We start from the raw sequence: 27,773 nt of genomic DNA, 5'->3' as shown, positions 1-27,773 counted from the left end.
ACTATTCCATTCAAGGATATCCTGCAACGATTTCAGGAATACAAATATTAGAGGAACAGGGAGTCAAAGATCCTGAGATTGTCCTATACAACACCATTGATAATGCTATGGTTTGTAATTTATGCAACGCCTCTCATTTAATCAATTGTATCTCTAGTAAATGCCTACTAAATCTCTGGCACTAAATAATAAATGATATGAAGGACATAAGAGGAAACATCAGGATTCTTGCTCCCCAGAAGCTTCGTTTCCTGGGGAAAGCAGAGTACCATTTAGGACAGTAACCCCGACTAAACCCATTACTCCTTAGTGCCTTAGTGAGGAAAATGGAAAATGTCCATGAGAAGATCAAGAGTCAGGTCAAGATCCCGTGTAAAGTCTATGAGGACTGACAGTTTAAAGGGCAGAGCTAGGAACATAAGGGATGGGCTAAAAATATTGGAGCACATGGTATTGTTTTCCCAGTTCAAACCTGTCACCTCCGCCCAATACAAAGGGTGGAACTCATCCTCTCCAATTAGTCAGAATTTGAACCACTTTAGGGAGCTAAAGACACCATGGATTATGAACCGTCTCGCCTGTGTACACTGACAACTACGTACACAAACCCTCGCCATCATCCACAGCAAAAGCTCTACTGGTTCTGGGAAAAAAACATGTAGAATGTCTTAATTATGAATTCATAGCCCTATACAATGTGTAGAAAACGGCCATACTGCATACACTTATCACATGGTTTAGGAGATGTCCGCAGACTGACAAAGACCACAAATTCTAACCAAAGTACCTATGGACCACTGCTTTTCTACTTAGGTGAAGAACTGTTAAAGAAACTAACTGTTTATCCAGGAATTCAATATCCTTTAGTGAGAGAGGCTCTGCAAAGTGTGAAGCTTATCTGGCTGATAGGACAACGAGGCTACTATTCTAAATATATTTTTATGTATTTCATCCTTTTTTATTTTAAAGTGATTTGATCCCTAGAGCTATCTAAACAAAACTGAAATATTGACAATGAAAGAAATAATGAAATACATAAATTATAACTATTATTAGCACGGTTCACCACACTGGGTTTTCAACATAGAAGGTTGAAAGGATGATGATGATGATAACGATAATGATGACGATGATAAAAGTGCTGTTTCTTCTCGAGCATTATTAAGGGCCTCGGGCCTTAACATCATGTTTTCCGTAAAAGCTTTGACCTCAGCTATGCTGATGATACTTACCATAATAAAATTTATATGATTTAGCTATGATCTTAATCTAATAAATTTTCTAAGTTCACAGTTATAAGAGGTGTGAGTCAAGGTTTCAAATCCAGAGATTAAGGAGCATCCAACATTCATCTCACAAGCATGGATCTCTTTTGCAAGTGAGCATCTGTTGTTGGCTTCTCAAGTCTTCGTCCTATAAATAGAAGACTTGATGATGGACAAAATCTTAAAACTACTTGCACAACCACTGAGCTTTTAGAATGTTCAAAAATCTTAGTAAAAACATTAAGTTTTCACAAGTTTCTGTTGGACTTGAACTGAACGTGATAATAGATCTGAACTCTAATATTTTACACTTGAGAAGTAAAGATGGAAGGGCGCTTATATTGCTTCCCTTGCCTCAGCCTGTGTGCAATCCTTATTAATCATTTACTGTCTCCTTTGTTTTAGTTTTAAAGAGAATTCATATATGTCAGTTTGTCACATACGTGTCACATATGTGACAAACTCAGATGATGAAGATGAAAGAAAGGACTTGTAAATAAATTATCCATGAGTAAAATAACACAGTATACAATAGCCTTAAAGAAAGTAATGCACTCTGACTCAATTTTGAATAAATTATTAAATTTCATAAAACTGGAATATTTTTATAAGTCTCAAAACACCATATGGGAGAAGATAAAAAGTTCTAAGGGGTCATTTGAACCAACTGAAGTCCAAGATGATTTGACTCTAGTTACCTTAGAGATCTTCACTTCATATCAATTGAGTATAGATGAAACACTAGATTTGAATTTCAATGTCCAAACCTGACTTCTTCCATGTGGAATCCTGGTCACATTCAACCTTTATTGCGGACTTCCACAGCACGGTTCAACGCGCTTCAACTAAGAAATATGGTTTGAACATGTATATGCATGCAAATTTGTAATCCTATAATGAGTATAGGAGAGATACTTTTTAAAAATAAAAAAGTGATGTCCAACCAATGTTCCCATTGATTTAATATTCTTACAAAAGGCTCTCTTATAAAAAGTTCTCACAGAGACTTCATTCACATTAACTAAACAATACTTTATTTCACTGAAAGGAAAATTATCTCCTTGGAACATTAGTAATGTTTTGTGCATACATGTGTGTTTTTCTACACAATGTCTTAGCTTTCTTTACAAGTGCAATACGTACTCCGACTGAAGACTGCACAAGAATCAAAGACTATAGAGATTCCACTTTCCAAGAGGCTAGTTAGGATCCCCTTTTGTAAGTGAAGCAGTTTCTCTCCTCAAGTGAAAATGAATTCCTTCTAAATCAGAGGCTGGGAAAAGTAAAGAGATGTTACAAGAGGTCAAAATTAAGTCCATTAAATCCCAGGCCCAGATTTAGTCACCATAGAGACAGGGGAGATAAATAAACCAGTAACCTTAACAAATGTGCTGCACCTTTGCCAGACACATCTCTGACTTACCATTATTTTTACTTAAGTATCCAAACATAACTGACTCTGAAGACTACAAAACCAAACAGAATTAGGCCCAAAAGAAATACGAACACTCATTGAAGCAAAGGGCAGGCAAAAGCTCTCCATCCCCCTTGAAGAATTGCAACATGAAGCTCCAGAGGCAATGACATATGGGGAAAATATGTGGTGCCAAAGCCAGAGGAAACCATGTCAAAAAAGAAAAACAGACTGAAGTAACTGACCTAATTAGAAGAGAAAAGTATACTTATAGCAGAAAAACAAGTATATCTGCAACAGAGAATGCAGCTGAAGGGGAGGGGGCCACTGCAAGGAAACCCACCACCTTGAAGTAAATTTTTGTTGAAATCAGAAGATGAAATGAGCATCGCCCTTGAATTAAAGCTCCATTAAGATTCTCCTTAAGTGGACACTGGACCTTTAAACATGAAGATTCATTCCCTGCTTGGCACTGCTACACATTAATTAAAAGCTTTGAAACAAATATTTATCCTTGGTGTTATGTGGGATACCAAGATGCCTCTACCAACCACTAAAAAAAAAACCAAAACAACAACAACAAAACAAAACAGAAGAAAGAGAAATGGTGGCTCAGGATGATGGAACAAGCAAGAAGGAACTATAGCATCAGAACCCCATGTTTAGGCTGTAGGCAGGGGTCCTCATCGTGTTTCTTAGTTACTTACTGAGCACCTACTGTGTGACAGATGGGAACATCCTACTTGTGATATGGTACCTCTTAAATTTAATAACTGAAGTAGGTAGAAGTGGAAGACTCTCAACCTCTAAGCGAGTATGTACGTATGGCAAAACGTAGAAATAACGTAACATGAATAAAGCCTCAAATAAAGGAATACTTACATTTGTCCACGTACCTTCTAGTTCTTGTCCACATGTACATATCACTTTGCATGGTTACAATCACAGCATATATACAATTTTGTATCCTGCATTTTTAGTAAGACTATATTATATAAATTCTTTCATATTGTTTATGCAAGAATGAAAATTATAATTTTTAACAGATTCATGAAATTCCACTGCAAACATGTATCATAATCTTAACTTAAATTAACCAAAAATATTTGTTGAATAAATGAACCATTTCTCTATTGTTAGACGTTTAAATTCTAATTTTTTTGTCCTTATAAATAACACTGTGATGAATACCTATAACCATAAAGCTTTTTCCTTCTTTTCTTACAACAATTTGTTTCTTAGAACATATTTCCCAAAATAGGATTGCTGAATTAAAGGGTACCAATCTTTGTGACTTTTGCCATATATTGCCAAATAATGTTCCCAAAGGCTTTCTACCAACTTACAATGCTACCGGCAATGACTTAAGTGTATATCCGCTTCAAGGAAAGCATATTAGCATCAGGTTTTCTTTTTGTAGTTTTGTCAGTTTAACAGGTGAAAAGTGTACCTTGTTGATGTTTGAATATGCCTGTCTTTGCTTACCAGTGAGGCTAAATGTTTTTCCATGCATTTATTTACTTTGTGATATAACATGATGGTCTTTTACCCACCTATCTACTGGAGAATTCATTCAGTCAACAGTTATGAAGCATCTACCACATGCCAGGCCTGTGCGTGCCTTTCTTACAATCTGTATGACTTCTAAGCATAATATAGAAATTAATTATTTTGTCATATGTGCCACAAATTTTTCCTGGTGTGCTTTCCTTTTCATTTTAATTATAGTCTTTCGCTGTAGGATTGTATATATTTGAATCCGTTGACCTCTTCCTTTCTGACTTTTTCTATCATTTTATAGCTTACAAAGTTATCATATGTCCAGGGATTTCATAATTATCCCATTTCCTGTGGTCTGATATACAAATTCTCTAAGAGCCCCATAAATATATTCTCCTATGATTATAACATTAAAAGCTCTAATCCCTACTTCATGATTCTTGAGCTTTAACCTATCTAGCTTTTTTACTAGAAGCACTTAATCTAAAACAAAGTTTTAAATAAAAAGTTAGATTTATCTTTTATATGTGCTATGTTGTATTAGAAATAATTGATTTGTCACCTACCTTGCTGCAACTTGAAGTGAATCCAGGTTTATCTGGGATGATTCAATACAAAACAGTCTGACTATGGTCTCTTTATCTTTCTTAGGCAAAAGAAAATGTCAACATTCTAAATATTAGAACCATCACTGCCTGACTGCTTTTTCTTAGGACTGCTTTAGGGTAAAGTCTCCTTGCTACTCAGAGAGGCAGGCTCTCGGATTAGCAGCAGTATAATCTGGTGCTTGCTGGAAATGCAGACACTCAGGCCCTACTCTAGAATCTGCACATTAAAGTGTGAGAAGCACCAAAGTGGACCACGGGAAGCCTCCAGAATAAGATAAAACACCCATACTTGTTGATGCTCCTTCTCTTAATTAGGTACCATCATCAGAAGGTACCTCTCCCCTGAAATGTCTACCCTCAACCCAAGCTGGTATTTTGAGAGAAAGGATCATCTTAAGTTTGCAACCTCAATTTTATCTAGACCTGGGGTTGAAAACTCACATGTCTATAAGAGCGAAACATTTAGATAATGGCGACTGACCCTCGTCCTTAGTGTCGAGGAGACTACAGAGACTGCTGGAGACCAAGGCAAAGTTCTTGCTCCACCTAAAGAAACAGCAGTTATTTGGCTCCAGCCTAGTGTAGCCAAACAGGAATGCAGACTCAATATTGCCAGATCTTCTGATATTTCAGAAGCTGAAAAATCTGGACTTTTAAAAATGTGAAATCTCTCAATTTTTAAATACTGGCAATTAAAATTTTAAAAGAATACCTCTGTGTGCCAGATCCAGCCCACCAGTTTGAGACCTTGGCTCTAAACTGATGATTTCCAAACTGTGTAAGCCTGTGTAACCCATCTGTGCTGATTTTCATGCTTACTACCAGGGCACCAAGAAGAGAGGTTACAGCAATATAGATGGCACAAATCAAATCACTATGACTACTGTCTTTTAAAATTTCGTGTTTTGTGAGTATTAAAAAACTGCCAAATCAATAATGAAAACGACCATATGTCAGTGATACAAATATTTCCTAGATGTAAGACACATGTTTGATTAATTAGCAATATTGTCACTACTGCAGCACAAATACAGAGTACTCAGACTTAGCCAAGTTCATATATGCGTTAAGAATTATGCTGTAGTCAAGTTTGTGCTCCAAATAATTCCATTAACTAAAAGGCAGCCAAATGGAATAATTTTAAGTTTTTTAATAATGAAGTCTATCTATGATAAATGCTTTCTTATGCTTAAAATGGGACACACTATCATTTAAAAAAAACCAAAATAGCTCATGTGAAAACTGCAAAGTCCATTTTCCTAAACTGCTCAATCATTCCAAACAAACTTTTGAGAAATAGAGTGTGAAATGCACAGTTTACATTTGTTTTCCTTTTGGGGCCTCTGGGTCCCAGGCACAGCTGCATCCGCAGCAATTATCGAATACTTTATTATTTGCACATGCTTATATGGAGGTGGCATAAATCACAAGCTCAAAGAGCAGAGCGGAGAATTGTGCCCCTGAAACCTTACCAGTCTACTTAACATTGGGCAGTGTAATAAAAAAAAAAAAAGCAAAAGCAATTCACAGTTTCTTTATCTGCAAAAGGAAAAATAATCTAGGGATGCCCTACACTTGAGAAATATCAGACCCAAAATGTATTATTCTTTTTGTTTTGCTCAACATTACATTCCTGGCCTGGTACATAATAGGGCTGAATGAATGAATGAATCAAGAAAAGAAAGGAAGAAAGAGCACAAGATGCAACTGCATAACCCTATATATTTCTGTCATGGCAAAACAGAATTTAACAGATTCTATTTAATTGATTCACCTGAGAAACTCACTGCTCTAAAAGAAAACCCAAGGAGACCAAGTTTTGGTCAATGTAAAAATGTCCTCGGGGTATGCCTGATATCATAAAACTATTTCAAATATGTATTTGAAAAACTTCAATTAAAACGTTCCATTTTAAGAATACAGCCTTATACACTTAGTTTCTGTTGAAATTTTCTACTGATGAAGCTTGTCAAAGTTGCAGATTGCTGTGGAATTACTAAGGGCAGACAATGCATGTGAGTTGTCAGGTTTCACCCAGCCAGCATTTCCAAGTTGATGGGAGGATGTCTTACCCTTCTTTATATCTCCTTAAAGAATCTAGTATCTGTTTCTATGGGAAAATAAAAATAAGGGCACAGAGCTAAAATCACTGCTTTTGAGAGAGCATCGTGCTTTCCAACTGCCCGAGGGTTCCTCAGAGGAGCGGGACAGAGTCATAGCCTTCTACTTGAGCTAAAGCAGTTCTGCTTTGGTTTTCTCTACTGGGGTTAGATCTAAGATTTTTTTTTTTTGAAGATAAGTTTCTATCTTTTTCTTTAAGTTTGACAACAATCCCTTTAGGTAAAGGCTATGAATGAAAGCTATGGCAGGGCTGAGACCCGAAGATGAAGACTGCATCTCTGGCAGCAGAGGGAAGCTGCTGAAGCATTTATCATCAGGCCAGTTTCAGGGCCCAGGCCCTTGGAAGAACTTCCAACTACCACCACATCATAACTGATGAAATGGATAAAATTCAGATCAAACATTTCTCAAACTTTGTCCTATGCTTTTTACTCTTTAAGGTTTAATATATTTAGGCATTTGAATAGATATATATTAAAGTCCAGGAAGAATTCTGCAGCGAGTAGATTTAACAAAGGTGACTTTTGCCACCTAGTGAGTAACTACCCTAACTGAAACCTAAGTACCTACGCTGACAGTGTGACTGCATGGAGGAGTGGGCAGGAGGGAGGTGAAGGCAGAAACACTGCGACCTTTTGACGGATGACACTGGAATCCTGATTGGCACAGCACTGGCAACAGCTACATCCCCTGCTGTAAATGCACAGAGCCTGGGGCACCAAAAAGAAGGGACCATACCTGCACTGTGCCTGGCTAAGCCATCTTCTAGATTCCTTCCTTTCATTATTTTCAAAGGTGAATAGCCCTTCTCTCAAAGAGGGAAATGAAGAACCGTGGATCATCAAAGAGTATAAATTAGCTACCGTGGCTAAATGAAGAGGACACAGGGTGCCTATTCAATGCATGCCTATTCAATGCACTGGCTGCTGACACCAGTGCAGCAAGGCTGCTCTAAACTTGAGGACAAGTTAGAAAAAAATGTCCTGGCTCTTGTTAATACAGCCCAACAGAAATACTCTGGCATTCCTATCACCAGATTTTGCAGTGGCAATCCTAGTCCTTGGCTCCTTCCATTCACGGCAGAAAGATTCCTGACAGCTCATCAGGGCAGCTCAGCCTCCTCCTGGTGGTCAGCAGGAGACTCCTCCCTCCCATCCCACTATCTGCTCCATGCAGCTTTCCTGCTCCCTACTGTTCATGCTGCGACATGAGCAGATCTTTATTTTCAAGCAGACCTTCTAACAGTTCTGTTGTGCCTGGCACATTCACTTTTCATGCCCCCAAGTTCGATGCAAATGAGATTTTCCCTTGAAAAGGCATTCCGCAGAGAGCTAACATTTAGGGTAAGCAGTAATATTGGTTGGGTCAATTAAAAGGAAGCCTATGAAACCTCCTGTACAAATAAAGCTCTTTGTACAATGCCATCCCTGACACCACAAATAGGAAAGTTGGACATCAGCATAAGAATTTGTGGCAATTAGTAAGACTTACCTCACGCTGGATGTGTGGAAAATAGGATGTATTAGGCAAGGGCTGGATACAGCTCACAACAACTTCCAACGTGCCTAAGTTAGGGAAAAATGAGAATCAAGAGGCAAAGTTACCTTTTTAGAAGAAAAGTTCAAAATTCTAAAAAAAAAAAAAAAAGTCAACTTCCTTTGAAATGGCTCATGGTAACACATTCTACTTTGTATTTACAACCCTTAGAGTTAAAGGAAAACTGCCAAGATGTTCTGCATATTTCTCCAAATGTCTGTTTATCATATAACATTAGCACTGGCAGTGGATCTGGCTCCCTCATTATCAAGCTGTATTAGCTCAAACACTCAGCATTGTTAGGGGAGTGAGCTCATGGCCTATTTCAGTTTTAAATTAACATTTGGCAATCACCCGGGTAATCAAAACAAATGACTCAGTCGTTTAGAATAGATTTATTAGTTGAGCCTTTTTTTTCTCTTTTAACATCTTTAGAATATTTTGCCACAGGAGGGCTCCGATCCAGCCAGAATGTAGAACACAAGTCACCAGAGGAATATTTGGAGGGGTTGCCATGGATACGAGGTGCCGTATGACCGCTGAAGTTATCTCCAATCACAACAGGATTAGGATGCAGGCTAGTGGGCAGGCCCGTCCCAGTGCGATGGTTCTGCAGCACTAGGAAACAGGTGTGCCCTGTGCTGTTCCCATCCCTGACACAAACACAGCCCACCACGACATGCTGCCCTCCCCACAGGCCCGTTCACATCACCTCCTCACTGCCCCACCCCGCCCCGCCCCACCCTCGCCTTTATTCAGAAAGGCCTGGCTAGGGCAAAGGAGAAAGGAAGTGAAATCCTGAAACTCACACCAAAACGTGCTTTTAAATCAACTGTGAAAATGTACGTGAGCAAATGAAATCAGAGGAAAAGACAGCTCCCTGAGAGGGGGACTCTTTTTTTACTGCTCTGTCCCCACTCCCAATACAGTGCCTGGCACCCAGGAGGCTCTCAAGAAGTATCAATGGCAACAGGGCAAACATAAACCAAGGATTATAACCAGGCATGTAGTCACCACCACCACCACCCCCACCAACCGTTTCTAGGCTGATCCTCAAACAGGCAGTGGTTATAGATTTTAAAACTGTTAAGATGCTGGAAAATAAATAGCTGGTCCAGTTGGTTCAACAGGCTAATGAGTTCATCTGTTTAGCGACCTGAATGACGACTGTCACAGTTGAAGACAATACCTCCGAACTCAAAATGGACAAATCTGTTAACTACAGGAACTGGGTTCTTGTCTGCCAGGTCAAAAGCCCAGAGGAAGGCAAATTTGTGCCAGTGGCGAAGAGCTAACGTTTAAAAGCAAATGTCTGAAAGTGACTTAATTCAAAGGAACACCTTCTAGTCCTCTTCCCACCTGTACTTACGTACTGACAATATTTTCATATTCTACCACATAAATGTGGATTATGTGTGTTATGTTAGGTCTTATTTGTCCTACTGGACTTTAAGTGTCTGGCAGGGACAAAAATCTCTCATTTCATTTCTATCTCCCAGTACTTAGCATGGTACATATCTACAAAAGGCTTTATTCTGTCTCATCTCCCACCGCCCACACTCCACTCATATGGAACTCACTGTTTCTAGAAGATGCCACGCCCTTTCTCAGCTGCAACAGGAATGCAGCATGGCACAGCTGTTCGCAGCAAGGTGCCAGAGCCAGACTGCCTGGGTTCAACTACTGGCTCCGCCTTATATTGGCTGCCCCGCCCATCCCAACCTCACAATGGCCACCTGCCTCACAGAGGTGAAGATGTAAGCGCATGTAAGGCACTTGGCAGTGCCTTGCACACAAAAGGCACTCACTGAATGTTAAAGATATATAATTATTACTATTATTAGGGCAGGCAAAGAGTCAAACTGTTATCAAACTTGAATAAAGATTTCGTATGCCACCACAAACACAAATACTTGGCACCAAATATACTTCTCTTTAGATTCAACCCAACTGAAAATCTGAACCTGAATCTGTCACACTCTAGCCTTGTCCTATTTCATCTTACTCACCCTTGTGAAATTGATTTTTCCTGGAGATGGATATGATTCTTACTGGGCCGTACTTGACACAATCTGGTTCTCTACTTCAAGAACCACAGTAGCTGCCTTCCTGAGATCCCGACCCCCCAGTGCCTCCCCTGCCGTCTCTCTGTCTGCTCCCCGCCTCCTCATGTTCTGGCTTGGAGGGGCTACAGGTGGAGACGTGGCAGGGAAACTGTCTTCTACCAACCAGACCAGGACCGTGGCTGTCCTTTCAGATGGTCCTTGAATTTCATGTTCCCTGACACCCTCCAGGGGGCAGAAGAGAGACAGGCCCAAAGGCCAAGGAGGCAAAGCTCTCTCACATCAGGGTCCAACTCAGGCCCCAGCTAGAGTAATCTCCCCCCCACAGTTCACGGTTTCACCATCAAGAACTAGTCCACGAAGGACAAAATTTAGTGACATTTGAACTGCACTTGTACCTCCGTTTCACGTTATTGTTTGTACCAGCATGTCCCACTTAACATCGGTTGGGGTTGTGAGGATGAAGACACCCGTGGTAGGTATATTTGCGTGTCCTTTTCGTCTGCAGTGTGTAACCGTGGCGCTGACCAGACATAATACAAATTGTGTTGACAATATTGTGCAAGTCAAAGAATAAAAACATAATGGCAGCCAAACACCCTGGATAAAATGTGATGACAGCAAAGTAACCCAAAATAAAACCCAAACACCTTAGGGTCAGTCAGGCTTTAAAATAAATCATATTAGTCTTATCCAACCCTGACAGAATTAATAAGTGAAAATAGACAAACCATTTATATTATTCCAGAAGCAGCCAGTAGTTACTTTTTAGTGACATTTAACACATACAATCACTCTCCTTCAGGTTCAACAAAAGTACTATGGTCGAGGACACTGCTGACCCTATCACTACTGACAGCCAAGCTTAAACGATCCCCAAATCACCAATCAACTGGGTGAATTATGTAGAAAAGTAAAATCCAGAGACAACAGCTCTTTGAATGAATTTAAAAGACCAGTTCAATCAATCAAAATGGATGATCCCCACAGATTCATTGTCTCCTCTAAATTCTTTAAATGGGATTGTCATGGTAACCGTTCTTCAAAATATCCTCTCTCACCTAAGAAATCAAAAAGTGGTGAACGCCAAACATCTTCTTAATTAGGTACACTCGTGATGGTAACTGGTGGCTCAGACTTCTCATCTACCCCCACTTTTATTTTAGTCAAAGACTTGCGCCACTATGGAAGTCACAAATGTTGGCACATGAACTGTTAAGAACACATTTTAAATGTTACCATAAAATGCAATGATAAATACAACTGAGATGGCCACTGGCTCATTTCCCTTAGCAGAAGAACTGATAAACTGGCTCTCATTTAGCAAAATAATTTATTGGAAATAAATGGTTCAGATGAAAGATGCTTCATTTTTTAGTAATTCAATCATAATCAAGATCGATCTAATCAAATCTTTAACAACATATTAATGTAATATATGAACAAAAACCAAGAGGATATTACCAGTCACAGAAATAAAATAAAAGTCCAGTTTTGTGGCCTTATATTAAGATTTTCTGTTTAGAAGATCGTTTATTCCACAGAGGCTTCTACATTTATTTTATATGACACAATCATAATATCCTTCACAGATTGGAAAGAGATAGGTTTTATCCATATCCAGTTTGGGAAAAGATAGGCTATATTTTTAAAAGGTATCTACTAGATATACTACACATTTGAAGTTGTGATTATTCCAGATTTTTTCCACAGACTTCTGCAGTTCTTTTGGAAAACTATTGATAAAAGTGTACAGATTTACCAAAATTAGTCATTTTTAACTTTGCATTGGAATATAGGTAACCCTTTAAAACACTGCATCTGCTTGTATAGGTTTTTTTTTTTTTTTAAGACAGAGTCTCACTCTGTTGCCCTGGCTAGAGTGAGTGCCGTGGCGTCAGCCTAGCTCACAGCAACCTCAAACTCCTGGGCTCAAGCGATCCTATTGCCTCAGCCTCCAGAGTAGCTGGGACTACAGGCATGTGCCACCATGCCTGGCTAATTTTTTCTATATATTTTTAGTTGTCCAGATAATTTCTTTCTATTGTTCTTAGTAGAGACGGGGGTCTCGCTCTTGTTCAGGCTGGTCTCGAACTCCTGAGTTCAAACGATCCGCCCGCCTCGGCCTCCCAGAGTGCTAGGATTACAGGTGTGAGCCACCGCGCCCAGCCTGCTTGTATAGGTTTTTAAACTAGTAAATAAAAGATGTCTTCTTTCCAGATGTGGCATGACCTATAAACTAACAAAAAGTGGAAGAGGGAGCAGTGCCCCCCACCATGCCCCAAATAAATACCAACGAGCTCCTTCCGTGGGCCATTTCTGGATGTGAATTTAAAGAATTTTTTGGTCATAAGGGGGAAATAAGTATATTTGTGGAAAAACATAAAGGGGAAGGGAGGAAATATAAAGGGGGGAAACGCTTATTTTTTGACTGGAGTATTAAAACATTAAGAATACTTATGAATAAAAAGCCATCAAAAACAGAATAGAGAAAACTAGAATTACCAGGCATTAGGAACAAATGGAGACAAAGCAAAAACACAAGTCAAATGGGCCGGGCGCGGTGGCTCACGCCTGTAATCCTAGCACTCTGGGAGGCCGAGGCGGGAGGATTGTTTGAGCTCAGGAGTTCGAAACCAGTCTGAGCAAGAGCGAGACCCCGTCTCTACTAAAAATAGAAAGAAATTAATCAGACAACTAAAAATATATAGAAAAAATTAGCCGGACATGGTGGCGCATGCCTGTAGTCCCAGCTACTCGGGAGGCTGAGACAGAAGGATTGCTTGAGCCCAGGAGTTTGAGGTTGCTGTGAGCCAGGACGCCACGGCACTCACTCTAGCCCGGGCAACAAAAGCAAGACTCTGTCTCAAAAAAAAAAACAAAAAAACAAAAAACAAAACACAAGTCAAATGGCGAAATCCAACAAGAAAAATGAAGCAGCAAATATTTGCTGAAGTCAAAAGGTAAAACCTTGAAATTCTTGTCCTTTGCCCTAATGTTCAATGGTATTTTTGTTTTGTTTTAAAAATATGAAGACTGATGTCTTTTCAATGACTGTTATGGTAGCTCCCAAATAAAACAAATGATAAAATAAAAATTCACTTAATTGACTGATAGGCTTGAGCTAGTCATTGCCAAGTTTACAACTTTCCCACAACTCCAAGCATTCTTTCGTTAAGAAAAAAACAGCATTTTTTTCCCCTGACATGATGACCACGGGTAGCTTTTTAGGTGACGGAAATTCTTTATTTTTATATAACTCACTGTGGATCCCCCCATTAGAACTTCTAAATCAAAGCCATGAGGGACAAAGAATTATAAGATCCATACGTGACAATTCTGACAGATACATCTAGAGAGCACCAGCCCTCCCAGAAATCTGAGAGGAACTCCTGAATCAAAGACATTCTAACACTGCCGTCACCCCCACGACCATCACCAAACTTTGCCCCTTTCTCCTGCAAAAAGAGCTTTCGTACTTTTTCTTCTTATGATCTCATTTCTACAGTCCTAATTTGTCCCATTATCACATCACAGCTAGACCACTTCATCAGACTTCTTAACTATGGGTATGCTTTCTTCTTCATATAGCAGTGAGAATAATCTCTCAAATGTGCCACCTCGAAGGAATCACTCCCTTTCCCCAAAACCTTCCTCCATTGTAATCAAAAGGCCAAATTTCTTAGCATGAAATTCCAGGCCCCTAGCTTTGGTTGACTCCCTGCATCTGAGGTGCGTCACCACTAGAGAATGACGGGCACTTTGGCTCATGCCACTCTCCCCTAAACCACTGATTCTCAAACTTGGCTGCACCTGGGGAGCCAGAGCAACTAGTGATTTCTGAGTGCCTGCTATGGTTTGAACGTGTCCCCTTCAAAATTCTGGTGTCAAAATGTAATGGCCAATGTGATGATATTAAGAGTGGGGCCTTTAAGAGATGATCAGGCCAGGAGTGCTCCTCCCTTGTGAATGGGGTTGAGGCCCTTATAAAAGAGGCTTCACACAGCGTTTAGCTCTATTGCCCTTCTGCCTCTCACCAGGTGAGGACACGGCATTCCTGCCCTCTGGAGGATGCAGCAATAAAGCATCATCTTGGAAGCAGAGAGCAGCCTTTATCAGGCAACTGAACCTGCCAGCGCCTTGATCTTGATTTCCCAGTCTCTAGAACCATGAGAAACAGATTTCTGTTCTTTATAAATTACTCAGTCTCAGGTATTTTGTTATAGCAGCACAAACAGATGAAGACAGTATCCTATCCCCAGAAAAGCTCCCCAGATGAATCTAATGTACAGCCAAGGCTGAGAACCCCTGCCCCAAACTCCTATAGCCCGTAGTTGTCAAACTTTAGTGGGCATCAGAATGTCCTGAAGGAAAGAGGGAGGGCCTTGTTACAACACAGATTGCTGGGCCCCATCCCCAGCATTTCTGATTCAATAGGTCTGGGTGGGGCCCATGAATTTGCATTTCTAACAAGCTCCCAGGTGATGCTGATACACCTGGTGCAAGGCCCCCACTTTGAGAAACACTGGTCTGTAGACATAATTAATATAACTATATCTATATGTATTTTATACTATATACATATAATTATACATACAAGTCATTCGACAAAAGAAAACGTTCCATCTTCTGGAATCACTTTCACATTTGTTTATGAACCATCCACAGAATGTCTTAGAGATGATCTAGTCCCATTCCCTTTTTATAAACTGGGACCCCAAGTGAGGAAGTGATTTGCCCAGAGGATCAGGTGGTTAGAGGCAAAACTCAAGCTAGGATTCAAAACTCCTGACACTCACCCCCAATTCAATACTCTTCCCACCACATCCTTAATGCATGTCTAATAGTTCCTCCAGTGAGCATGGACATTCCTTGCTTAAAGAGATCACTGTTTTAATATGTCCCCCAGCATCTAGCAAGTCTAGCAAAGTGCCCTGCACATTAGAGCAAGCACTCGATAAACATTTGTTGATTTCATTTTATGAAGCACTCAGCCCCATACTTTTCCTAAGCTGGGTTTGGCAAGTGGGCAGCTGTGCTCCAATCAATTAGCCCTGGAGTAAATCCTTCATGTCAGCATGCATGCTGCCATTATCTGCTACACGGATAATAATAAACACATAAAGAAAAATTATGGGGGTTTTAAAAGTGGCAGGGATGATAAGTAAGTTTATAAGGTGACAAAATTCAACTTTCAAGCTGTATGTTAGAAAACATTTCACAAAGTACCCTAAGTCCAATTTTATACCTAACAAACCACTGCAGCAGTAAAAATCTGGCAGTTAGAGAATTGTAAAGTACATTGCTCTGGTAGGTTGAATATTTAAGCCAAATTTTTTCATGCTGAGGCTCTCCCTGTTCCTTAACAGAAAGTTCAAAAGTAACTGGACTAAGGGTAAAGAGGAGATAGAGGGAAGGGGTGACTAAGACGAGCCAAAGGGTGGCAAAAAGCAGGTGGGTGAGCAGCAAGGGGGCAGGAGGATGCTATCACATACCTGCCCCGAAAGCCATTGCCACCATCCCAGTCCTTCCAGGTACTTCCATTACCTGGGAGCATAACTACACTAGGCCTCATGACTGACTCAGCCTGTCTATACCTGTGAAACAAACGCATCATGATTTGGTCAGACTATGACTTTTGCCATCTTTCCAACGGACACCCACGTCCTCAAGATATCCATAGCTCACGGTGGTCGCCCCCATTTGTGTTGTAATCCTTGGTGCCTTGTCAGTTTTTTCTCTTCTGGTGACTTTATCACCATAGCATCTGCTTGTTTCCCTTCTCAGTCCCAATATCCCTCTCAGACCTGATCCTTGCTCCCCTCACTACCACCTACCACAGAATGTTCTGTTTTCACAGCCAACTCAGGAAAGCAACACATTACTTGTAGTTGCTCATCATAGTTACCCAGTTCCAATATATAGAAACCATTTACATTCACGCCTGTAAAAAATCTTTTCACACACACGGGTAGAGCTGGCCACAGTGAGTAATTGTGCGGAGGTTCTGGTGTTAGATCTGTCCTTTTGCAAACCATGCAATAGCTTCTGGCCCAAAGCAATCAAGCTCTGACCTGGATACTGGCTCAGAGAGTTGGCATGAGCTCACCAATTGTCACTGTCGCTAGTGGCACTACAAATGCAAGGGCCAAAAAAGGGCTCACTGGGTTGTGGGGTAGGGGATTTATGGGACTCTACTCCACTGCAAAGATGGCATGATGTCCCAATGGGTGGCAGACAAAGTACCAACGCAGTGCTCACCCTGACCTGTACAACCAGGCACAGTGTTTGGCAGTACTGGTCAGCTCTCCCAGAAGCTCATGCTTTCCCTTTAAAGGGGCCCATTCCACAAGTTACATCACTCAAGGAGAAGCATGTCTCTTATTTTACTCATACTGAAAAACACACTGGACTTTAATCTACAAGGTAATAATAAAAAGTGTCTGATAATATTCTTTGCACTTCTGAAACCCAAACATATGAAGAGATTTTAAAATTAATAGATTTTATTTTTTGAGCAGTTTTAGGCTTACAGAAAAACTGAGCAGAAAGCACTCAGAGTTTCCAAATAGCTTCTCGACACTCCCTGTCAGTCTCCCCTATTAGTAACAGGTTGCATTGGTTTGCTATATTTGTCACAATTGATGGGTCAATAGTAATGCCTTATTATGAAATAAGCCCATAGTTTACATTAGGGTTTATTCTTTGTGTTGCCCATTTTATGGGTTTTGACAAATGTTGCAGGGGTTTTTTAATATCTTTACATTCTGAAGGGTGATAAATCACCTTATCTCAAAACAACTTTAACTGCTTTAGCTTTGTCGAAGAAAGTTTCATGGGAATATTATGGTGTAAATTGTTCATTTATTTTAACGATTCACAATTTCAAAGAATATCGTAACACAGCCCACCAAATATATTCAACTTTGATTATCTGAAAATCATCCTTTCACAACTCTCCAACCTCCAGTATGGCACCAAACTTGAAAGGAGTCTGAAAAAATTATTGGATTACAGAAAAACAGTCTCCAAGACATTATCTGACATGTTGGAATTAGTCTGCTGCCCACTTGGTCTGGAGATGTTTATAAAAGTGGTTTTGTCATGAGAAAGCAGAGCACTGCAAGAAAAGTAGCATCAGGAGACAGGAAAGACATGGAGAAAGAAAATCAGGGAAGGAAGACAGGGCAGAAATAGTAGAAGTCAGGAGTGGCAGATGTAGGCCAAAGCAACAGAGAGCTGGAACAGAGGGCCAGCTGGACAATGTTTGATATGTGGATTTTTCTAAAGGTGTGAGACAGGATGGGGCAAACTGCATCTCGATAGGGTAGCCCTTAAATTGCCAACAATTATTCATTCAGTTGACTATTTCAATGAGAAAGTAATATTTAGTATATTAAAAGCTTGCTTTGCACCTAAGTGTGTGAAGATGATATACCTTCTGTGCACAGAAAAGTCCCTCTGAAACCTGCTTCAAGTCTTTTGGAAGGCTCAATGGATAGGGTTATTCCTATATAATTTTATATAAACACACACACATATATTTATACAGAGACTAGCAGGAGGTATGTATATATATTATAGATGTAAAACCTTCATTCTCACTCATTTTTACTTTATAAATAAGTGTGAAGCAAAATTCAAATTATTTTATTTTTCCTGTTCTTGAGGGATTTGTCATCTCACTGTAAACTAGTTTAGGAAAAAATACACTGCCTTTTTATTTACCAGAATTGTTTCTCTCTTGCTTGTAAGTTATCTTTGATCCAAGTATATAATGAGACTATTTACTAAGTAGTTTACTTGTAAGTGATCAGAAAAAAAGATTGTAGGAAATTGATACCTTCCTAATAGAATTTCTCTATGATATTATTAATATTTTATCTTAAACAGAGAGAAGAAAATTGCATCTTGGACATAAACCTGGTCTTTTCATAGAGGAGGATCCCCAAACTTTCAAATCTGGGTTTGGAAAGTGGCTCTCACACAAAAGCAGATCAGTGGGTTCCTGGGGACAGGGGCAGAGGGAAGAATGTATTATAAAAGGGACATGGGGAGACTTGTAGGGCTGATAAAAATATTCCATGCCCTGATTCTGGCAGTGGTTTCATGGATATATACATCTGTCAAAACTCATCAAATTAGACGCTTTAAGTGGATGCAGTTTACTGTATGTAAATAATGCTCAATAAAGTTGATATTTAAAAAGTAGCTTGAACAAAGGCCAACTGCTTTAAGATGCAAGTAAAAACTCTCACCTCCTCATAGCAGTTTGGCTGCTTGGTTTCTTTCCTTTAGTGTGATTGGGTGTGCTTTCTACATTGGAAAATGCCATCCCAGTCCCTTCCTTAAAAGAGGAGGAGCTACTTGTGTCCTAGAAGGGAATGGGCCCAGGGTTTGGAGATTTGTGTTGACCCTGGCACCTAAAAGTATAGAATCTTTGACAAGGGACTTAAAGTGTTTTTTTTTTTTTTTAGCTTCTAGAAGTTATCTGGCTGAGGACTTTACTGTATCATCTTAAGTATTTGAAATGACAATCATTTATAGGGTAGTTCCTAGAAAGTGTTGAAAAACATAAATTTTGTTAATTCAAATGTCTAAATGCACTACTATGGCTTAACATAAATATTTTTGGACTTCATAATTTGCATGTCTGCCTCTCTGTGTGTACTCTTTAGTCTCTGGGAAACCTGGGGGAAACCTGTTACTTCAGTTCATCTGGTCACATGAAAGTGCAAGTGACTGATTATGTATATAGGCACATGCTTGCAATCAGCCTCACAAACAAGAACAATGCGTAAAACTGGACCCGGCGGAGTTCACTGAAAAATCAATCCTTAATGTCTTCCTAATAAATGACACATTTCAAATCTAACAGGAGTCAAGCAGCCTTATCTACTCTCCAAAACAAAGTGAGTGACAAGACTTATTGATATATAGAAATTTAGTTCTGTACCATCTTTGTCAAAACCACCTTGCCAATAAACCTCTGCATTCCCAGTTATCATTTCCTTCATATAGAAAAGTAAATTTAAAACTTTGTGGATATTCCAAATACTTGTGATTAGGATGTCTAGGGAACATTTTATGTCTTGGAATATGAATAACATCCAGAGAGTTTTTATGTGGGTAAATATAAATTATATAAGCAATAAAGTACTGATGACGAAGACTTATTATTTTGATTATTCTTTTCTTTTTCTAGGTTTTACTGCATTAAAAAAACAGCCCCCATGTATCTTCTATCTGTGCATTCAATATCTATAGTAGTTCAAAAATGACGTACAAGTAAATCTCAGTGGTTTACTGACAAAAATCCATTTTCCAAAGAGAAATAAAATGCAATACAGGAAGTTTGGAAAAGCTGGCCGCTTACTGACAATGCACATATTCATTATCAGGCAATGAGGAACAGGAGCAAAAACTACTTAAAAACACACCCCTAGGCAAGGGCACAATTTTCTCATTTGTTCAAATAGTAAGCCCTTGGCAATAAGTATCTATACTCACTATTTCACGTAGCTTTAGCGTTTGCTGGGGGCCTAGCTGTAAAGAAGGAGTAATTGTGTGTTCACGGGTTTACACGTATACGTAGCCTATGTAATCTCTGTACATATTTTGTTTAATTCAATTCTGTCAATGCCCTTTCTGTGGAGAGTGACACCAGCTCTTCTCACTCCACACCTGTCCTGGAGATCAGCTTCCCCGCCCACCTTAAGCTGACAAACAGTCCTGGCCCAGCCCAGGATGGGGTAACTGTAACACTGGCAAATGGGGACAAGGGTAAAATGCAGTGGCAGATGACTGTGACAGGACTGTGGAGATACCTAGAGCCTGGGAAAAAGGAAGGTGGCAGAGTCAGGTGGACTGAACAAAGAGTCACCCTGAGAGCAAAACAGACACATGCAAAGGAGACACAGAGAGTGAGCCACATAGCCACAGAAAGAAATGAAGAGGGGCAGGGAAAAAAGAGGAGGAAAGCTAAAGAAATTTTTTTAAGAGTGCCGGATTAAAGCAACAATTGCATGTGCGTACGTGTGTGTGTGTGTGTGTGTGTGTGTGTGTGTACACGTGCACATGTGGTTTAATGACACCACACTGACAGCATTTGCTATAATTTAACTTCCTACCTTAGTTTGGAAGCAGATACAATCCTTAAAACCTCTTTCCCACAATTTCAATATATATCTCATTTTATAGAGGAAAAAAGCCACTTTCATGGAACAATAGCCCTAATTGTGGTTTTCCAGGCTACCATATCTAAAGACTCTTAAAGTCCTATCGTTTTTGTACCCACAGGCATACTTAATATGCCTTGGTACTTGGTACTTGGCCAGGGGAAAATAACTGAGGGCTAGATACACCCAAGACGTTCCCTATCACTAATGTTCAATTTCAACAAAGCAAATAATACGAAAAATTCCTGTACCACTCACAACTGTTTTGATCACTTTCTGAAATTATGAAATACTTGGCCTTTGGTATCCTTTACTAATAGTTAATATATTTCCATCATAAAACCTTGTTCTTTTGAGGCCACCAAAAAGTTCTTGACTGTGAAGAATTTTTCATTAGGAAATAAAAATTTACCTATATGTGCAGAGGACCTAAAAAGTCAAACTAGCACTCTGACGTTAACATATTTTGTGATCTGGAAGCAGGTGCTTGACCTTTTTTGTGTCTCTGTTTCCTTGTCTGTAAAATGAAGGTGGGGTACTGACAGCCCCATCTAGCATTGAAATTCTACTACTCAAGTTGGAGGAGGAGAAATTTGAAGGAGCTATGCTTAAGCTTCCTTTGATAGCTGCCAGGAGGAGGCCATAGCACAGTTCTCTAACTCCCTGGCAGCTTTCCCTTTTCATACGTTACCACTGTGACTTCTGTCTAGAGATGCAGCAATCATTTAGAAAATCTTTCAGTAGTTTAAAAAATTAACTCAGACTACATTTATAAGTTGGAGACTTTGCAATGGACTTGAGTCCACCATTAAAAAATTACTGTACTTTAAAAAGACATATAAAATATTGTCACTAATTTCTGGGTGGTGGATTATCACTGATTTTTATTTTCTTCTCGAGGCTTTTATGTATTTTCTGCATTTTCCTACAATAAAAAAGTACCACTCTTATTGAAAAATTTGAATTTTGAAAGAATTATTTATTCTTGCAACTTTTATCAGATCTCTCAAGTCTACTCTAAAATCAGCCGGTGGGGGGCACGGGGGAGGGACAAATCAGGTGGCATCACCATGCGTGTCTACACAGTGGTTGATTACCCAAGTGGCTGATTGCTATAGTCGGAATCAGGACATTATTATTATAATCAGAATCTATGGCTCACAGTCCTACGTGGAAATCAAAACATGCATTTTTATCTAAATAACATTTTTTTCCAGCATCCTGGCCCTTGAGAATCATGGTTAAAATTCCTTTCCAATTTAAAGTAAATGAAATGAAACATGAGGTACTTTTTCTGCCCACACACACACAAAAAATGCTTTCCAGACAAAATATGATTGTGATTGGGCTGTTTTTTAAATTTTTTCCCTCTTCTTATGCTCTAAAACAAAACACATCAAAAGTTAAAATAAATATTTAGCTGTCAAAACAAAACACCCCCGTATGGAAAACCTAAGACTGGTCATTTATTATAAAAACAACTCTTGTATACTCCTGGATAGAGCTGGAATGCATTCTACTAAGTGAGGTATCCCAGGAATGGAAAGACAAGCGCCACATGTACTCACCATCAAATTGGTATTAACTGATCAACACATAAGTGCACATATAAGAATAACATCTATTGGACGTTGGGCAGGGGGGAGGGGGGAGGGGACGGGTATATGCATACACAAAGAGTGCAATGCGCACCACCCGAAGGATGGACATATTTGAAACTCAGACTCGGGGGGGAGGGGGTGAAGGGCAACATACATAACCTAAACATCTGTACCCCCATAATATGCTGAGATAATAATAAAAAAAACAACTTCTATAGCAAGCACAAATGTTGAAATTGTGTAAAAAGAAGACAGAACTAAATGCTGTCATTACTAAGTTCTATAGGACAACACTAAGAAAGGTAGAAAGTGAGCTGCCGAAAGGATATAAACACAATTAGAGAATTTCCAGGTTCATGATTATCAAAGCACTGCTTGAAAAATTCAAGTACGATAGAAAAGTTTGACAAAATGATAGTCACAGTCTCGATTTGGGTACATCTTTAGATCAAATTCCATGCTGAATTCAATTCTCACTAGTTGAGGAAGGTACAGCAATTCACCTCTCCATTCTCTACCCGAATGTAATCCATCATCTACTGCATGTTCCCTCTGAAATTACTTTTTACCCAGGACCAGTTTCTCTCCTCTCTCCAACAGGCTCCTTTGGAGCAAGCAGCAAGGACAGTGGCTTAGTTGTGGGACATGAATTCAAATCTCAACTCTGCCACTTATTAGTTGTACAATCTTAGGACAAGTTACTTAACTAACCTCTCTCACTCCCATCTGTAAAATGTGCCTTGTAACTACTCTGTAGAGTTGCCATGAGGATCAAATTAGATAATGCATATAAATTCAACTAGTGTACTTCCTATAACCATAGTAGGCATTTAATTAATATTGGTTCCTCTTTTCCCCCCTGCTCCTTGCTACTTACTCCAAGTATGATCAAATTTAACATTCATGGTTTTAATTACTCTCAAGCAAGCTCAATGGTATATAGGACATGTAGTAATTTTCATTTTGTTAAGTAAGATTTTGAATGGTGCATGCCACAAGGGAAATAGTATGCAGTTGTGCTCAAAACCATGAATTTCAGGCGAGTAAGATGATCTTAATTTTGATTTCTACTTCCAACCTTGACCACCTGTGAGACCTAGGGCAAGTTACTTTACCTCTCTGAGCCTGGTTCCTCATTTATTATATATATAATGTTTACAAGTGCCTGGAGAAGAGTGCTACTTTTAAGACTAATAAAGTGAGCTCAGCCAACTATTCGGTCACACCAAGACATTGTTATTGTTCTCTATTCTCCTGGAATTATGTTTTACTACATTTTCTAGAGGAAATTACATCAACTTCAGCATTCTTGACATTTCAGGCTGGATAATTCGTTGTAATGAGGCACTGCCCTGTGCCTTGCAGGATGTTTAAGCAACATCCCTGGCCTTTACTGAGTAGATGCCAGTAGGGTATATTTGGCAAAAATGTCTCCTGGACATTGTTGAATGACTCCCAGGAGGCCAAATTGCCTTGGTTAAAAACCACTGGTCTAGCACTATCCACAAACATAGGAATTCTCCAAGATCTCAGGAGGCAGCCCTGCAAAAGGTCAAAGATTTACTGGAGCTACTATTTAGTACTACCCACTCTTCTGGGCTCCATCACCTGTTATTATCTATAATTCAAAGTTGACCACAGAAAAATAATTTGCAGGGCCCAATTTGCTGTCAGAGATACTTTAAGTCACAGGAAAGGACCCTGGACATCCACTCTTCCCTACTCCATCCAGTGATACAAAGCTGAACTTAGACATCAGGAAATCTGCTATGTCCCCTTTACTTGACTTAAACTTTACCTTTTCTAAAAAAGAAAAAGCCACAGACCTTAGGTTCTATAATGACTTATAAACCATATGATTGCCCAAAATGAAAAAAAAAGTATGTCGTAGTTGGGAAGATGATGTAGATTTTATGCAGTGAATAAAGAAATGACTCCAGTGTTTGTATGGCTGAAGCATGTTTACCATATATAAAGTGAATATATTAATGTTCAAAAGACTCCAAACAACTTTTGATTATTCACAACAGATTGTCTATTTTTCATTTTAATAATGCACCAGAAAGGCAGAAGCCATTTCTTACCCACCATGTATTCCCACATCTAACACAGAGCCTCCAACAGAGGCGGTAACTCAGTAAATGTTTGTTGAATAAACGAATGGTCATATATTTTGCTTAATTAAGTACTTCGTTGACAAAAAGAACCTTTCTTTGCTCTTGCCCAACAGAAGCTAAAAGGAAAGATCTTTTTTAAGAGAAAATAATTAGTCTACTCCCTTTTACTCCAAATCCAAGCAACTGGCTAGTTCAGTTAACCAAAAAAAAAAAAAAAAAAAAATTTTGTAGGCAAAAGTTGGAGAAGGCAGCCAAATAGAGAAAGCCTAAAGTTCAAGCAAGCAGGAACATTTGTTCAACTCCCACAAGGTTATAAAAGCCAATGTTGCTAGCACTAAAGGGGGAGAAAAGGGAGGGGTGTGGGGAAGAAGGGAACCAGGAGGTGGAAAGTAGGCAAACAGGGTTCAGTCTCAGGAGATTAGCTTCTACTCCTTCAACAAAATTTTTTTTTAATGTCCAAACTTTAGAGGTGAGGGTCAATTTCTTACACAAAGGCTTGATTTACAAATTACTTCCCAAATGGATATTAGCAAGATCTTTAAGAATATTTAGAAAGAGAATTCGATCATAATATTCTTAATTTCTGAAATGTTTTCATCTTTTTTACTCCAGTCTCAACAGGTTTTCAAAAACCCAGGTAAAAATTACTCCATTTACTCCTTTTGTCTAGATAGAAACTTAAGGCCTACTTCTCATTAACATGTTTCTCTCCGTAAAAGATTTTTACCACTTTCAGCATTCTATTCCTGAGAGAAGAAAAAAATCAGGTTTAAGTTGTGTTGTAGAAATATTCTATTTTTTAGATTGTTACCTAGATACAGAATGCAAATCATATTAACATCAGATAGGCACACTTGTAGCTCTGACTTGGACAGTCCAAAGGCAATTTATGTGACCAAAGCATTTGTACCCCCATCATATTCTGAAATTTTAAAAAAAAGAAATGGCACATACAGTAGTGTAAATAAATGCCTTTTTGTCAATCTTTGAGACCAAAAATCTAGTTCCACTTAAACATTTCCAGTAAGCAAATTAAGTAATTGTCTTATTTAAGTGGCCCATTAGTTTAATATATGTTAAATTAGCTCCAATGCAGTGGTATTTATTATACAAGAGGAATTTTACCAATTTAAATCTTACACAATTTTTTAAAATTTCACTCAAAAATCTAGTCTTGGTTGAAAGATTAGTTTCCTTCTCCAAAAATTAAATACGGCAATGGGTAGCCTAGAATTTCAAAAACCATATATGGTTACAGAATCTATATGGTAGTCTTAGACTATGTCTTTATTGTGAGGTGGTTTGCACAAATCATGGCCTCACTATCTGACCAATTTCCTGTTGCATAAAGACTATTATTTTCCCTTAAAAATGTTAAATAAGCATTTTTAAAGACTGAAGGTAAAGACTAGATTGGAACCTTATGTAACCAAAATGGGAAAGCACTATAGCCTCACCACATTAAAGGCCAATGCCTTTTTAATATGTATTCTTCTTAAGCAAATACGAACATGAGTTTCCAAAGGCACAGCTACCATCCCAGAAGCCCTTGCTTCTTCAGTGTGAGGAATGGGGAGGGCCCATTCCTGGAGATGAGCTGGGGTGGCAAAGGCTTTACAAAATTCCAAGGGGCCCATCATTTAAATTTTTGCTATTCTGCAAATGTTCACATTTCCAAGGAACAACATAACATTTGCATTAAAACCGTCTTAATCAAGATGACTGAAAAAAATTATTCCTGCTGTTCTATAAGCTTGCCATAGATTTGATAACCCAGAGAAGAATTACAAGCAATTTCCAAATGATGGCTCCAATTAGGAAAACTGGATCTATTCCAAATTCAAATCAAAGGGGGCTCAGATAATCCCGATGGAATAATTTAAATGAATACAGGGGACTTCCAGCAAAGACATACGTTTATTCTACGATTTCTACTCTCCTGAAAGCCAAGCAAAATGCTACAAGGATATATCTCTTGCCCTTCAGGAAATTCAAAAACCAAACCTGGAATTCCATTAATAAACCTTGTTTTCTTCTTTTCCCGAGGGGTCTCCCTAATACAGAGTTTTTATTGTAAAGGGCAATCGAAACAAACCTAAGAAACTCACACAGTCCCAAATGCAGAAAATAGTAAAGCACTGAACACGAACCACATAACACTCTTTCCTTTAGCCTTGCTGATTTTCAAACCTTCACCTAGTCCTAGACGACTAAGAGGCCGAAAGGAATGGAAGAGAAAGAGAAACTTCGAAAGCAGAAACCTCTCTCCCAGAACCTAGAACAGACGGCACCTTGTAGGGATTTCACGCTTTTAGAGACGGAAAGGTCACACCTTGCAGTTTTGAAAACCCACCTTTTAAGGTTCAAGCCTCGTGATAAAACCTTCCTCTAGCTTCTCTAGGTTCCACGCTGGAGCCGAAATCCCCCTCTCCCCACCCCCATTCGACAAACCTCCGCCTTCCCCTCGGAGAAAGAGCCACAGCGTGCCCTCGCCCTCCCTCCTCATTCTCTGCACCCCACCCCCACCCCGCAACATCCCCGTCGAGAAAACCGAGGCGAGCCCCCTCACCTCTACTCCTCATCCCCACCCCGCCATCCTCGATGAGGGAATCAAGGCAGGTCTCCCACCTTTTTCCCCACTCCCCAATCTCCGCCATCCTTGGTGGGAAAACCCAGGGAGCCCCCCACTTTACCATCACTCGCTCCCACAGCCCCCTCCAGCCATCCTAGCTGAGAAAAACGAAGAGGTGCCCCCACTTCGCCCCACCCCCCACTGCCCGCCATCCCTGGTGAGAAAACCAAGGGCCCCGTTCACTCCCTCCCCACTCCCCCCCACTCCCCATCATCCCCGCAGAGGAAAGCACGGGCGCCCCCAATTCACTCCCACTCCCCCCACTCCCTCTCCATCCCCACCGTGGCCAAAGCCCCGGGGAGGCCGAGGCGCGCACCAGAGAGGACCTCACGCTCCCTCGCCCCGCATCCCGCAGCCCGGGGCGCCCCCGGCCCTGGAAGGCCGGCAGCCGGAACCGCAGGGGCTAGCCCGGAGCGGCGGCGGCGGCGGCGGCGGGGCAGGAGGGCAGCCGCTCCCCCGGGACGCGGGCTGGGCGGGCGGGAGGCACACACGCACGCACACGCGGAGAGAAAGCGGGCTTACTGCCTGGGGATGCTCGCTCGCGCAGCTGTCTCGGCGGCGGCGGCCGCTGCCTGCACCGAGGCCGAAGCGCGGCGGCGGCGGCTGCGGACTGAGCCCCCTGCGCTGGGCGGTGGATGTAGGGCGCGGGAGGGGCGCGAGGGGAGGGGCGCGCGCGGGGGAGGCGTGGAGGGAGGGGAGGCGAGGGAGCGCGCGCGGGGGCGGGAGCGGGCGCGGCTG

General features: G+C 40.2%; 1 protein-coding gene across 1 annotated transcript in view; it reads right to left on the bottom strand.

The window, feature by feature from the left end:
• Positions 1 to 27,764, bottom strand: part of FHL1 (four and a half LIM domains 1) — a 57,503-nt gene extending 29,739 nt beyond the window's left edge. Inside the window, exons 1-2 of the mRNA XM_012655479.1 lie at positions 27,558 to 27,764; positions 8,400 to 8,473 (exon numbers count right to left, since the gene is read on the bottom strand). The gene's annotated coding sequence lies outside the window, so the exon portion shown is untranslated. The remainder of the gene's footprint in view (positions 1 to 8,399; positions 8,474 to 27,557) is intronic.
• Positions 27,765 to 27,773: the final 9 nt, after the last annotated feature.

Source organism: Propithecus coquereli, unplaced genomic scaffold (genome assembly GCF_000956105.1).
Source record: "Propithecus coquereli isolate 6110/MARCELLA unplaced genomic scaffold, Pcoq_1.0 Scaffold478, whole genome shotgun sequence".
Classification (NCBI taxonomy): Eukaryota; Metazoa; Chordata; class Mammalia; order Primates; family Indriidae; genus Propithecus; species Propithecus coquereli.
This window is presented reverse-complemented; position numbering and strand designations above follow the sequence as displayed.